General features: G+C 40.8%; 1 protein-coding gene across 2 annotated transcripts in view; it reads right to left on the bottom strand.

The window, feature by feature from the left end:
• ralgps2 (Ral GEF with PH domain and SH3 binding motif 2) overlaps nt 1-11,541 on the bottom strand; it is a 97,363-nt gene extending 85,822 nt beyond the window's left edge. For both annotated transcript variants that reach the window (XM_083563339.1, XM_083563340.1), the window contains exon 1: nt 11,217-11,541. The gene's annotated coding sequence lies outside the window, so the exon portion shown is untranslated. The remainder of the gene's footprint in view (nt 1-11,216) is intronic.
• Nucleotides 11,542-12,404: the final 863 nt, after the last annotated feature.

Here is a 12,404-nt window from a genome sequence, read left to right as displayed (position 1 = left end):
CTGAAAAGCCTGATGGAGAAAATAAACACTAATCCTGACTGAAATGTAGTCACTGGAAACTTCCTCCATACCCTCACACACCGATCTCTTTACAGCTTAAATATAATTGCTGCTTTATGTTTAAAATGTCTACAGAAAATATTATTTTCCTGATTTTGTTTGGGCTCCTGATCTAATGAGCATGTTACCCTTAGGTGTCTGAGTGGGAAGTAAAAAAAATAATAATCACCACAAGACCAACATTGTGGTCCACCTAAAAATCCCTCAATGTTTACGCCAAGTAACCACTACAAGATCTCAGCCCCAGGTATTCTGTGGAAGACAACAAATATTTGGAAATGCTAGAATCCTGCATCTTTGATTGTTTTCATACTTTGCTAGTTGGTGTTCTAACATCTTTTTAATGAGCTTGTGCCTAGTCTTAATAACAACTTATATCCATCTTAGATGGATGACTATATCATGAATATATGTGGGTGAACATATACATATTCAGTTCAAAACTGCACACTACCATGTAGCCATGCTAAGAATGTAATCTTGGTAATCCCTCTATATTCAGACAAACGATAAATACAGAAGAGCAACAGAAGACTGCGACAAGAAAATGTCATATTGCTGGTGACACATTGCACTAAATTGTATTAAAGGAAGCAGTTAGTAAGCTTTTACTGCATTGCTTATTCCTATCCCATAACATCATTAATTTGTGCCTACTAGTAATAATTGCACAATCTGGCAGGTTTTGATCATCGCACAACCTGAACACTGACTCTCACATGACTTGCCGGTATGATTATGTCATTACATAATTTTACTTTCTTATAATTTTGAGTAATATTTACTCGTAGTACATCAGGCCCACTATTCAAAAACTACTCAAAAAAATTATCATCTAATTAAACTAGTTCAAATGACTTGGACTGCACAAGAGATAAACAACACTTCAAGCTTCTATACCATAGCATACAATTGTTCAAAATGAACCATATTTTCATATTTGATCCCAACAAATGATCATTAGTATTTAAATAATGGTGTAGAGAAGGTCCCCCAAACCAGTTTATGTGGTGTTTGTGGCTCCATTATGTGCACAGTTCTGACAAGACCCTCAAGAACCATGTCAATTTCTGGATAATCCAAACTGGTTCAACTTCTGACTCTTTTCTATTTAACAGAAAACCAATATTATTATTAAATACCAATTATTCATGGAAAATGGAAATGACACCTGACATTTCCAGCCATGTGCGATTCTTTTCCAAACTGTTACCACAAAGCTGAGGCAATACAATTGCGTAAGATGTTTTTGAATGCGGTGGCTTAAAATACTCCCTTTACTTGAACTAGGAGACCCAAACCTGTTCTAGCAAGACACAGCCAGCTCAATGAACATATGGTTTGCAAGGGGTTGGTGGGACAGATCTTAAGTGGTCTACTATATAGCTTTAAACTTAACCCTGCTGAACACCTTTGGGATGAATATTAACACTGATGGCACCCCAGGCCTCCTCACCTCACCTACATATCAGTACCTGATGCCTTTGGGGGTGAATGAGCACAAATCTGTAATAGCAGTAAATAGGGACTACATGTGGTATGGGATGCTTAAAAAGCACACAAGAATTTAATAGTGAGGTGTCTACAAACTTCTGCCTTACACAGAGATGCATACAAAGAAACACAGGTGAGATTTTCAATAATAATCAATTAAAACACTAAGGCTACCATCAGGCTAAACAGTCCGAGTGCCTCAGTCCCAGTAAATAAAAGAATCATTGCTGCAATGGCTGAAAGAAAAACAAAAACGTATGAATCACTGGAGTCTTGCACCTCAAGTCAACATCGTAAACTCTGACCGGGTTTCTTTATATTAGATGGGAAGTATTTCAACAGGTTTTCAAGGATCTCTCCACCACAGAGACACTAATTCCCCAGACATGGCAGTCTTCAGATATGCATCTCCACAAGGCTGGGGTGGATCGTTACTCGAACAGCCTCTCTGGTATTTGGCTGAAGTCCAAGAAAACGCTTTGACGTGAGGACTTCATGCATAAGTACACCTTTTATCATGTGACGGAGCATCACAAAGTTAAAAAGTCTGATAGGATCCAGTCAGCCTGTGGCTTTGTTTTCATTCATTGTTCACCACAAGATATATTTGAAGGCAATTCGCCATGTCTTGCCTTGGATCATAAGATGCGCTGCATCTTAACCACTAGACCACCAGGGGACCTGCCTTTAAAATCAAGTCTGATCTTTACATATCAGATGCTGTTTAATTAGGATGTTCGACTTCAAAGCATGTGTCAAGTATAACGCTTCTGTGCATAGGAGTGGGGAAGAAAAGGAATGGCTGTGTAACTACAGCATGTGGAATCGTGGAACACTGAAATGATATTTTTGTGTATTTAACTGGATTTATTAATTTATGTTATACCTAGATATCTTCTTTCAGCTGCTCCCATTAGGGGTCACCACAGCGGATCATCAGTCTCCATACACCTCTGTCCTCTACATCTGCCTCTTTCAAACCAATTACATGCATGTTATATCTAGATAACATGATGGCTTATTCAGGTGTTATACACATGTGCAGAAAGTTCTCACAAAACACTGGCCATGCAATTCTGTGCACAAATTCAGGCCTTAAACATCAGTTTTTAAAATGTTACATAGAAGTGGTTGATTCAGCAAGATTCTTGCGTCAGTTGTGACATTTTCAGCAACACGATGTCTCAATGCAAAACGTCCACTTGCAGTACATAAGGTCCATTTATGCTTTAACCAAACCCATCTGTCCATCCACGCAAACATGTGAATAAACCATGGTCACACACCACCTCACAAAGTGTTGGCATATTACTAATTTAAGTACTTTTAACACAGCCATTAGGGTCGCACAAGCCGGTGCGCTCTTAATGCAGAGCCCAAGCCAGGATAAATGCAGAGCTTAAAACGTGCCAAATCAAATATGCGGATCACGAATCGGTCGAGGCGTAGGTTACTGTTGGCCGAAGGAGGAGAAGGAGAGGAGGAAGACGTCTACAGACAGGGCAGAGAAAGTAGAAGTGGATGAGAGTGGAGGTTTGGGTTGGTACATTAAATGTTGGTAATATGACTGGTAACAGGAGAGAGATAGCTGATATGATGGAGAGGAGAAAGGTAGACGTGTGTTCAGGAGACCAAGTGGAAAGGGAGTAAGGCCAGGAACATTGGAGGTGGGTTTAAACTGTTTTATCATGGTGTGGATGGAAAGAGAAATGGTGTAGGTATGATTCTAAAGGAAAATTACAGTAAGAGTGTAGTGGAGGTGAAAAGAGTTTCTAAAAGGGTGAGGAACGTGAACCTGGAAGTGGAAGGGGTGATGATAAATGTCATCAGTGCTTATGTTCCACAAGTGAGTGGTGAGATGGAGGAGAAGGAAAAATTCTGAAGTCGTAGATGGTGTACCTAAGAATGAACAATTAGTGAAGGTGATGGGTAGGTATGTTCTTAAGGAAAGGAAAAGGATGGAAATAGCAGGGGTGAACACTTGTTTTAAGAAGAAGGAGGATCATAGGGTGACATATAAGAGTGAAGGAAGGTGGACACACAGGTGGACTTCGTTCTATGTAGGAGATGCAACCAGAAGGAGATTGGAGACTGTAAGGTGTTGGCAGGGGACAGTGTAGCTAAACAGCATCGGATGGTGGTCTGTAGGATGGTTTTGGAGGTGAAGAATAAGAGGAGGAGAGTGAGGACTGAAAGAAGAATAAGATAGTAGAAACTGAAGGAGGAAGACTGTAGTGTGAGATTCAGGGAAGAGGTCAGACAGGGGCTCGGTGGTGTTTAAGAGATGCTGGATGATTGGGCAACTACTGCAGAAGTGATAAGGGAGACAGCTAGAAAGGTACTTGGTGTGACATCTGGAAATAGAAAGGAAGACAAAGAGACGTGGTGAAGGAATGAGGAAGTGCAGTGAAGCATAAGGAGAAAGAGGAAAGGTCAGAAAGAGTTGCATTGAGTGTTTGTGGATTTAAAGAAAGCGTACGACAGAGTGAGAGAGAGGAGTTGTGGTATTGTATGAGGAAGTCAGGTGTGTCAGAGAAGTATGTGAGGGTGGTGTAGGACATGTATGAGGACAGTGTGACAGCAGTAAAGTGTGCAGTAGGAACGATAGACTGGTTTAATGTGCAGATTGGACTGCATGAAGGATCAGCTCTGAGCCCTTTCCTGTTTGCAGTGGCTATGGACAGGTTGACGGACGAGGTCAGACAGGAGTCTCCCTGGACTATGATGTTTGCGGATGATATAGTGATTTGTGGTGAGTGTAGGGAGCAGGTTGAGAAGAGCCTGGAGAGGTGGAGATACGCGCTGGAGAGAAGGGGAATGAAAGTCAGTAGAAGTAAGACAGAGTACATGTGTGTGAATGAAAGGGAGGACAGTGGAGTGGTGCAGTTGCAGAGAAAAGGTGGAGAAGTTCAGGTATCTGGGGTCAACAGTGCAAAGTAATAGTGAGTCCGTTAAAGAAGTAAAAAAAAAAATGCAGGCAGGGTGGAGAAGAGTGATAGCAGGAGTGATTTGTGATAGAAGAGTATCTGCAAGAGTGAAAGGGAAAGTTTATAGGACTGTGCTGAGACCTGCGATGTTGTATGACCAAGACGGTGACTTTAACCATTTATACTGATGGAGATGCTTTTGCTCTCGTACTTACTGCAAAAGAGGTATTTATAGAGCATCAGTGTTTATTAACTTGAAGTCCTCTTAGTGGTGTGAAAAAACCTTGGGACTTTCCAAAGTACTTCTCAAAAGCAAGGGCCTTTCATTCTGTTGCCTCTTTGGTTCCAAGCAGAGTGCTGACAGATGCCTTATTTAAAAAAAAAAAAAAAGGAAAATGTAGCACAGCTCAACTACCATACACAGAGAAAGCGAGAACAAGAGAGAGAGAGAATGAGAGAGAGAGAGAAGAGAGAGAGAGAATGAGAGAGAAAGAGAGAGAATGAGAGAGAATGAGGGAGAGATGTCAGATACATTCTGTTTCCTTATATACAGCATCAGGGAGGGGAAAGCTTAGTGGTTAAGCAATAAGACTTTGAAGCTGTATGTTGTTAGTTCAAATCCCTGTCAAACCAAGCTGCCTTTCACTCCTGGGCCCCTCAGCAAGACCTTTAACCCCATATCTACTTAGTTGTATGAATGAGATAAATGTAGGTCGCTCTGTATAAGGATGTCTTCCAAATGCCATAAATGTAAAATATATAGCATCAGGATGACCTGCTAAAATGAAAAAGGAACAGGAACTAGGCAAATAATAAAATCACTCGATTACCCATTCACCAGAATACTTCAATGTTCTACACAATTTTGGTTGCCCAAAAACCCAGACTATAATTAGTAGGTGAAATTAGACAAATTCAGGTCCAGACAGACAATGCGACCGACCCGGGTGCTGAGGTAAAAACAAAAGCTAAATCCAAAATTTCATAACCTATACTTCCCACAGTCGGACTGATTCCTACGCAGGATGACATCAAAAGATCCGACTTCCTTGCAAGTGCAGTGTTTCAAAATGATATGAATTGGGAGGCATAAACAGGAAGACAGGACAGTCCAAGGACAGTCTAAGTTTACTGTGTCCATATGGCCATCTGAAAGGAGGAGGGGAAACTCAAGAGGAGAAAGGGGTGACCAACCCCCCAGGCTAATTCAGAGAGAGAGAGAGAGAGAGAGAGAGAGAGAGAGAGAGAGAGAGAGAGAGAGAGAGAGAGAGAGAGACCATGTTCAGATGATCAGATAAAGGTACCCGCAATCAAAAAGCGTCAAAAAGCATTCTGGTAGCCAAAAGCGTGAGGTCCCTCAGTCAAGGCTCCTCAATCAACATTACTGTGCAATTCATAAAAAAAAAAAAAAAAAAAAAAAAAATCACAATCCCTTTGCTTAGAATGTCATCATTTTTGTCTAAAACCTGATGCATGGATTAAACTCTTCTACAAGCCTTAATACCAAACCTGACAACTCTGGAAGCTCTCCAAACTTTTAGCTGGATTTGTCTGCTGGTTCTATAAGCTACTCCTTAATAACCACAAAAAATGTGTGATGTCAAACGTAGTCGAACTGTCTGACCTGCTTGAACATCAAGAATCAAATCATGTCCCTCGAACCTCTATAAGCACTATTAGGGGTAACATTTCTATTTTAATACAATAGGCACAAAGCCTAGTAGTGAACACTATGTACTGCACAAAAATGTATGCATTTAAAACAATGTCAGCCTTAAAAACAGCAGTTACCTTATTAATCGTAATAATAACCAGGAAGGCTACGTGACTAACGGCTGAGTTGGGTATACTGTGATTGGCTAAACAAAGGAATGATTAACCTTCTGGTGCAACCACGTGAGATTTCATCAAGTTACCCAATAGAAAATGCAATTAAAATTGTTAATGTTGTTAACTGTATTCTTAGAATTTTCTATTCGATTTTTTTTTTTTTTATCAATTAACCGTAGTTAAGTGGTAACAAACAGAGGATACAGGTTTTTTTCTGTACCTCAGAAAATAATTGAAAGGTCAATACTTGGACCTAAAGGTGCACCAAAGCACCATTAGGAGGACCTAATTATAAATACATGCACATTCTTAGGTAAAATATATACAGTTAGTGACCTCTTAACTGGGAACACTTGTGGCTGTCGTACGTCTACACCGATCCAGATCGTTTCCCAAAAATTGAGCGAAACATAAGACGCTTCAACCTACATAATTTCCACGTGCCGTTTATTTGTTTTCTGGCACTTTGAAACATTGTGCCAATGAAAAAAAAAAACGGCGTTTTCAAATTGCTAAATTTTTATTGACTGAAAACGCCTCGGGTGGACAGAAGGACAAACAAAGAACAAGAAGAACATGCGTTTTACTGGCTGACTCCTGACTCAAATAATCACTACGAAGATAAATAAGGAACAGAAAACCGTGTCAGAATCCACAACGCGGATGGACTACAATAGCAGAAGAGAGCATACCTCCAGCAAACAGGAAAAATTGTGGAGACAGTATATAGTCACCCTCCACAGTTCCCACAGTTCCTTATCTTTTTGTCTGGTCATTTTATTTACTACCTCGTTTTACTGACAATCATATTAGTAGTGGAGTTGAGGGAAGCGATTGTTCAGCGTGTGATATTCAAAACGCTACAGTGCGAGCTGTTCCTATTTAGAGGATCTGCTGTGCATCAAAGTCAACTATTCTTAGTTCCAACTGTTTCTCTTGAGCTAATGAGCACTAACAAATCACAGCAGGGGAACTAAGAGAGAGAGAAGAAAATGAAGAAAAAGAAAAATGACAGAGTGCAAGCTGCACTGTTTAAGCGAGTCTTCAGATGTACGTGCCAAAAACACACCCACTTACGAGCAGCTGCAAAAACGCACGTTCTCGAAGTCTCCGACGTAACTCGGCCTACGCTCGAACAGTCAAGCAAACTTGGGGGCGGGGGCAGTTTACATAAAAAGGAACAAATCTTTTTTGCATTTGAGCTTTTGGGAGTGAATTCGCTTAACAACCTGGCAACCGGTATTGTGACAGACAGCATGCAGTTGTTTTATTCTCTTTTATTAATTTTTCCGCCACAGTTCTAATCGGGGGGTGTGGCCTGTTTTTATAAGTTCCATTTATATGTCCCAATTTTATTAATTTAAAGTTTTTATTAACATGACTAAACATGGTGCATGAAATTATGGTACAATTATTAGCAATACGCATATTTTTAACTAACAACTTATATCATATTACTATAACTTCTCTATCCTAGATACACTATATGGACGAAAGTTTGCCCCCATTTGCTGTTATAATAACCTCCACTCTTCTGGGAAGATGTTCCACTAGATTTTAGTGTGCGCTCTTGAAGATTTGAAGACTACGGGTGTTAGTAAAGTCAGGTACTGATGTAGGTGAGGTGAGGAGGTTTGAGGTGCAGTCGGCATTCAAATTCATCCCAAAGGTGTTTAATAGGGTTGAGGTCAGAGCTCTATAGCAGGAGATCTTAAACTCCAACCCATGCAAAGAATATTTCTTCATGAAACCGCTTTTGTTCACAGGGACACAGGGTTCAAGTGTAGGGCAAATTTTACATCACTACATCCAAAGACGTCATATGCAATTGTGTGTCTCCAACAGTTTGGAGAGAAACCACATTTGGCAGGTGGGAAAAAAAAAGTTGTCCCGATACTTTTGTCCATATAGTATAGCTCTCTAGTATAGAAGCTGTCTGCACAAATGTAAAGCAATTATCGGTTTCATTTCGAGACGCTGCTAATTGCAAGCATTACATTTCCATGAGTGAAAAAACCATACACTGAATATTTTCCCCATAAACTCACATTAAGGCTCAGACGATTAAAATAAAACGCAGCTCTGTGCATCACAACGCGTGAGTGTGAGAAGGTACTCGGTCAGCTGAGCCAAAACACAAACCAGAGACGATTAATTAACCTAAAACACACTTGGAAGATAAATGGGGGTCTGACCAAAAACGAGGTGTCCAGGTTCACCAAGATGTGACCGGTGAATAGTTACATGAATGTGGGGCCAAACACACAAATCATTTGGTTGCTAAAGCATTTGCGTTCAAAGCTGTAAAATAAAAAGATGCCTATTGGCTTCTCCCTGCCAGTCTACATGTGTTGGACCAGCTGAGTGCTCAGAGCAGGAGCTCTTTAACAAACCATCTGTACAGTGCCATGCTCACAACAAAAGAGGAGCATCTAAAGCCCTGGATCAGGTAGAAACACAAACATGGTAACAATAGTTGTCACTTTTATGATAAAGAAAATTCGATTATATTTTCAGTCAATGTTTCGATGATTAGCGTCGGGATCCAGCATTAGATGTCCATGCACGCTTGGAAATTGTAACACCGCGCGGTTTGTTTGTAAACGCTCGCAGATAGGGTGGAACGGGAAAAGCCGAGAGATCGCACTCGAGAAAACACCGTGTGATTCATTAGAGAACTTGTTTGATGAGTAGGGATGGTCACGGGTGGGAATGCGAATACGGTAAAGTACCGTCAAACTGCTGCAGACCGTAAAACAACCTGTAAAATGTTTTAAGAGGGCTGTAAACTCTTACAGCGAGTCTGGGGAACTTCTACATATATGCGGCATGGGCAAAAGTATGTGGACACCTGACTATTAAACCCATGTGTGTGGCTCCTACCCAAACTGTTGCATCGAAGTTAAAAGCGCACAATTTGTACAGCACGTCTCTGAAATGGAATACAAACTAAACCCCAGACCTGTTCGCCAACAGTGATCACAAATCCCCACAGCAAAAACTCTAATCTAGTGGAAAAACCTTCACAGAAACTCGAAGCTTATAATAATAATAGTGGGGACTATTAGGGGGTAAGTGAGGGGCAATAAAGGGGATTTACACACAAAAGATAAACGCTGTCACTTAGTTTTCAGATCGTCAGCAGTAAATCAGCTCAATAACATTACAGATCTTTCATCCAGGCTTAACAGTAAAAATAAGGTTTATTTCTGTAGAAACTTTCTTCTGAGATGCCAAATAGTTGGTTTTACATGGATAAATGTTACCATCTTCTGCAAATCTCCAGCTGTAAATTCGTCCTCATGAACAGTCCCCTTTCAGTAAGCGTTATTACAATTCTGGCTGATTTAGCTGTCTTAATTATTGTCCCGAGCGAAGCTATGGGGGAAATTTCAGACATGCAACTATTTTTTTTTTTTCCATTTCCCTGATTTCTCAAATCATCCAATCCCATCCAATCTGGAGAACTGGTGGAGAACTGGTGTGTATGTACAGTACAGCGATGTGACAAGATACAGTGCAGTGATCAATTGTATGACATGCTGAATAAATGTAACAGAAATGTCCATGCCTTATCACAGTTATATCACAAACCACCAAAAGAAGACATGCTATGGAAAGAAATTATATAATGTTATATGAACTTTTTTGGGCCACAGTAATGACCAGTACCCCTGTCTGTTTTTTTTTATCCCTCAAAAAAACCCATTGGCCTGGTCTCAGAAAACACACAGTTGAACAGACAACGATGTGGCGATGCGTTTGCACAGTTGGAGTGAACTCTCTAATGAACTCTGCAGGACGACTACTACGTATTCCAGAAGAGCGAAGACAAGGCAGGTTGTGCTCATTAAACAGATTCCTGTGGTCATGGGGAAGTGGTTAAGTAGCTCAGTGGTTAAGATGTTGGATTTCTGATCAGAAGGTTGTGCGATCAAACCCCCAGCAACACCAATCTGCCACTGTAGGGTCTTTAAACAAGGCCTCAACTACTGTATAGTATAATGAGACAACTATAAGTCAGTCTGGATAAAGGGATGCCATATACATGCAAATGACTGAATGCATGAGAGAAAGCAAACATGACCTGTGCATGTTTTCAGTCACTGGTATCGATTAATCAAGTTGGATTTAAACACACAAACACACAGAGGTCAGTGTATGAAACAGGTGAAACAGTGAAGCTCTGCATGCTGGTGCTTTTTCTCTCTGTGCATATGCATGCAATCTCTCACACAGAGGGCGTGATGGGCCTTCATGGTGGACGATTAGCGCCATCCCAACAACATCCCTTGTTCAACAAAGCCTTTCTGGAACTAGTCGAGTCCTGGAGCTCTTACATGTGACTGATTTGAAAGTTAAATATAAGGAGTGGAGGCTGGACACGGCGTGCACGCGGGCGGTGTGTCAAGTTGGCAGTATGCGAACTGTATGAACTCTTTCTTGTTTCTGTGTATTGTTGGTCTGAGATCTCTTTCTCCACACACACACACACACCCACCCTAAAACCCCCCAATAACAAACAGCCAGATAAAGCACACACCCTAGCAAGCACAGAATGCATTGCATTTGCTGCAAATTTATGGCACCCCAAATATAGGAGTCCTGCAAAACGTGGAGTAAAGAAAGAAAGAAAGAAAAAAAAATACTTTCAAGGGAAAAAAAATGCATGAACCCTAAAACCAACTACAAGCATCATTAAATAATAACGCAAGTGCTTAAGAGTATGCAGTAAACCGTCCGAGCTCAGTGGTTTGCTAGCTCAGCTTAGCTATTCACGCTAGCAAGGAATATGACCTCCTCCTCTTCTTCTTCTCCCTCTTCTTCTTCTTTTGGGACCTTCATCTACCGCTTCTGAGCATTAACGCATAGCTTTGAAAAGGCAAACAAAAACATGCACTTTACCTCCTGTTCCAATTGCGGTAGATTTTCGACACAAAAAGCACCACAAAATCCTATTAAGAGTGCGGCTGGAGACCTGAGCGCGGAGCTCCGCGAGCGCAGACGTGCTGGTTGAACTGCGGGAGTAGGCGGTAGGCGGAGCTTCGGGCGGTTGCTTTTCGGTCCACACGCGCGCGCCTTCCTGCGAAGCTTAACCCCAAACAATTGCAACGAGGGTGTCGGTAGAGCCGCCTAGGTGTGGGTCGTGCGCGCGCATTCACACGCACAGAGCGTGTTTCCAGGCCCCGGTGTCCTCCTTCTGCTCCTTGATGGCGCGAGCTCAATTGCAATCCTGTCTCTGCTCTCTAATCAATTGACCCGAGATCTCCAATGTAACATGCAATAAAATAAAAAAATATGGAATAAAAAAAAAAAAAAATGCATTGCTCGAATCCATGTTTCTATGCAAAGTATTGTCCTAAAATAGTTAGGGGTTTTTTGTGTTTTTTTTTTTTCTCAATATAAAGCAAATTAGTTTGAGTTTAGCTCCCCCTGCTGGTTCCTTTTCCAAACTGTAGGTCTATCAACTGATTCGCATCGGTGCATCGGCATGAAAGTTAAAGATGTGATGCATCGAGTTAAAAAGAAACTGTGCATCGGATATAAGTTGGCATTTGTATCGCGAAGCGTCTTTTTAAAACGCATTTGCATTGGCAAAAACGATGTATTTGTATATGCATATTATTATTATTTGATGCACTATACTTTTATTATTTAGAAAGTGGCCAATTATTTGTGAGCAATATTCGATATGTAGATTGATTTCTCCTTGCTAAACTGTTTCTCGAGTGTGTTCTCTCAGCATCACTGCTCACAACACTACAAACACCGAGGTGTGTCCTAAGAGTCACATAATACAGATTTACATGGCAGAGGTAGAGCTGCATTTTCCTGAAGACAGAACAAGAAAAGAACATCTGGTTTTAAAAATTATTTTGTCTTTTTTTTTTTTTTTTTTTGTCCCATCCTTGTTCCTGAAGAACGTCCTGTTCTGAACATTTTACTGTTTAGTCTGTTCAAAACACACCCACTTTTACCCTGAAGAAGTACTGATTATTAGCTGATTTGTTAAAGAAGGTGAGTTGGCAGGAAGGTAAATACTTAACCTGGGTTTTTTCTGGGAACAAGGTTGGAAACTTGATGGATACAGTA

Source organism: Silurus aristotelis (genome assembly GCF_946808225.1).
Source record: "Silurus aristotelis genome assembly, chromosome: 15".
Taxonomy (NCBI): domain Eukaryota; kingdom Metazoa; phylum Chordata; class Actinopteri; order Siluriformes; family Siluridae; genus Silurus; species Silurus aristotelis.
The sequence above is the reverse complement of the archived record's forward strand: the minus strand, read 5'-3'. Positions and strand labels throughout refer to the sequence as shown.